The sequence below is a fragment of the Tasmannia lanceolata genome, unplaced genomic scaffold (genome assembly GCF_043159265.1).
Source record: "Tasmannia lanceolata isolate RefF3 unplaced genomic scaffold, GAP_Taslan_0.1 ptg000021l, whole genome shotgun sequence".
NCBI classification, from domain to species: Eukaryota; Viridiplantae; Streptophyta; class Magnoliopsida; order Canellales; family Winteraceae; genus Tasmannia; species Tasmannia lanceolata.
Window position 1 is genome coordinate 11,609,336 of NW_027518698.1, and position 2,999 is coordinate 11,612,334.

At 36.2% G+C, this 2,999-nt stretch overlaps 1 long non-coding RNA gene across 1 annotated transcript; it reads right to left on the reverse strand.

The window, feature by feature from the left end:
• Positions 1–1,295: 1,295 nt before the first annotated feature.
• LOC143855546 (uncharacterized) lies at positions 1,296–2,570 on the reverse strand. The gene is made up of 2 exons (XR_013237913.1): positions 1,677–2,570; positions 1,296–1,569 (listed from the first exon to the last, which is right to left on the reverse strand). It is a non-coding gene; the product is annotated as an uncharacterized LOC143855546 (long non-coding RNA).
• Positions 2,571–2,999: the final 429 nt, after the last annotated feature.

The window sequence follows — 2,999 nt, forward strand, 5'->3', positions numbered from 1 at the left end:
CCGTGTAACATGATATCATCGTATACCACATACCAGAATGAACCACGTTCCAGGTAACATTGGGATGGTGTGGTCATCACTCGAGAAAGCCAGAGTTTTTATTGATTTTATAGTGCAAAACGTGGAGTTAGACAAGTTTTGAAACTATGATCTGATCAGCCAAAACAAGAGCTTCAAACAGCTACCACTTCACCCAATTTTTCAGTGAGAGAAGCCATGCTACTAATTCAGTTTCCCTAATTTCTTGCTTAGGCTTAAAGGCACAGTTTGCAGACTTGCAGTGGAGAATAGTGGAAAATGCCGATTTTGCTCAAATCAACATGTGTCCGATGGTATTCTAGAGTATCATGGAGCTTAACGGTTCATTTAAGGACAGCCTAAACACAAAACAATAGGTTTCACTTAGCCAAAGCAAGAGATTCAACTCATTATTCCCAGTTCTTAGATGAAGAGACTTATTCTAAATAGCTAATGATCTAGGGTTTTCTCTTTCGATTTTTGAGGTACATACTAATAGAACAAAAAGGTATTGGCCTAAGGATTTAGGTTTCATTGAAGAAATTGGATCAGAGATTACACATTGTCAGAGCAAAATCTATACCTCAATGAATTTGTAACGGTTACTGATTTCTTTGTCTACTGAAAATGGAAGGGCAGAAGAGAATTGAAGAACACTAAATTCTTTTAAGTTATAATTGAATGGTAATGGAACCCAATATTAAAAAATTTTGAATGTTTTATCTTGAACAATCCTTCCCTTAACCGTCTACCAAAAGCAAAGGAGAGACCGGTTATGGGTAAATAAGTTGACTCAAGATGATAGGAACTGAAGCCCAAGAGGGTTTTTAATTTTCTAGCTATTGATAGCTTCAACGTACAAAAGTTCCCCCAAACTTGAAATAGCTGAGAACCCTTTTGTAAGTGAAATAAAAGGCATGTCTTCATGTACCTAAAAAGGTTTCCATTTTTTCTTATTTATGAATGAGAAGAACTTTCCACCAAAAGGATTATTCACAGACTTCTCTCTTTGGAGATTTTGATACGTTGGTCTAGAACCCATGAATTCCAGTCCAAATGTAACATGAAATTGAGGCCACCAAGTGATTTTGTAATTTTTTTATTTTTGGAAGAGATGAGTAGTAGTCTTAAGCAAATGTACTTTAGTGCATACGTACATATGGGTGAGAGAGGGAGAGAGGGAGAGAGAGAGAGAGAGATGTAAAGACTTTTCAAAGATTAATATGCAAGATATCTTCAAGGGTGGGCACACCTCCATGAGATACGGGTGACAAGTGTAAATGCAACCCTCCAGTATGCCCAATGGCATGACATGTTCACCATGATTTTCATTCAAGTACCAAGAAGAATTCCAAATTTCAAAGCCCAATAAACATCAAGACACAAACAGACACAAACAAACACAAACAGGAAAGAGAAAATAAGTAAAACCCAATACCATTCAATAAAAAAAAGTAAAACCCAATTTCTCTCACCTTTCTTCCAGCTAACCATCCATCTAAAATCCAGCTAATTTCATTCCAATCTCCATTGCAGATGAACTTCCATTCCCTACACATAAACACTAAAATTCTCACATTAAATCAACTCATGATAGAAATAAATTCTTACAAAAATACCCACAAGAAAAATATAAAAGAAAACCAGAGGCCACTCACCATGTTGGAATAGAAGCTGAGAACTCTTATATTAGTCGCTTATTGCCGATGCAGCATCATCAAGATTCTCAGCTCAAAACACAAAGAAATCACATAATTTCCATGAAATGAATTCACACAATTTCCATGGAATGTATGTGAATCTTGATGATGCTACATCTGCAAAGAACGACTGTCAATCCATGCATATAGCATAGTAATAGTACTTTGGAAGGAGAAATTAAAAGATTGATATAAAGGAAAATAAAACAGAGAATCAAACGCTAGATTTGACACAAAACCCCAAAAAACAAAATAAAGAGAAGAAGAACCCTAGCAATTGATTCATGACACGAGGAAATGATGACGTGGTGTGCCACTAGTGGCTAAAGTGTATGAAGATGATTGTGGGGGCCACAAGGAATCTAAGAGTTCTAAACATAGCCCACTTACAGAAAAAAAAGGAGGAAATGAAAGGAGAACTTCATGATTTTTTCAGCTCTTCTTTATTTTTTCTCCCAATTTTTTTCCAATCAGATTCAAAGTTTCAAAAAAAAAACCATGAATGATATATTTTTGCAATTCAATCGAATGGGTCGGTGGGTCAGTGGTATCTAACCGGATTCCGGCAGGATATCACCGGAAAAAGGGATTCTGGCTGGTGAATCTTCTACCCATGTGAGATTTTTGCACTTGATGGATCTTATGTGGATAGTGGAGAACTCAAAGAAGAAACCAAGAAAGATAACTAACTGAAAAAAAAAAATCCAAGAACTAGAACATGAATGAGATTTATGAAGGACAAAGCATTACAAAGAAAAAGGACCCATAAAAATTCCGGCAAAAATGGCAAAACCAAGTCTCCATGGACTGAAAAGAGAAGAAAACGAGAGAGAGAGAGAGGGAGAGAGAGAGGGAGAGGATATTTATATGTATGGACCTCGATATGTATTTATTTATAGAAATTATGTTAGTTTCTTTTTGGGGTTTTGGCTTTGAAAGAAAGGGAAATGATACTTTATTTGTTTTGTCTTCTTCTCTTAGAAATTGCTATTTTTACAAGAAAAGACAAGAAGGAGGAGGTGGAATTGCAGTTATTTAGAATGAAAAATCAAATAAGAACTGGAAAAGGGGTGAAAGTATCATTTCCTTTTCAAGAAAGAAAAACTGAATTTTCTTATTGGCAGATGCTTAGCTGTATGGTACGCAGTACATTTTATTTCCACAGTTACCCATCGCCATCCCAAGCCCTAATTTCTAGCTTAGGACTGCGCATACTTGATGCTCGTGCTTCGGACCCTTTTTTATAAGCCTTGAGGTTGGTGTACGTAGTCTCTCACCTGC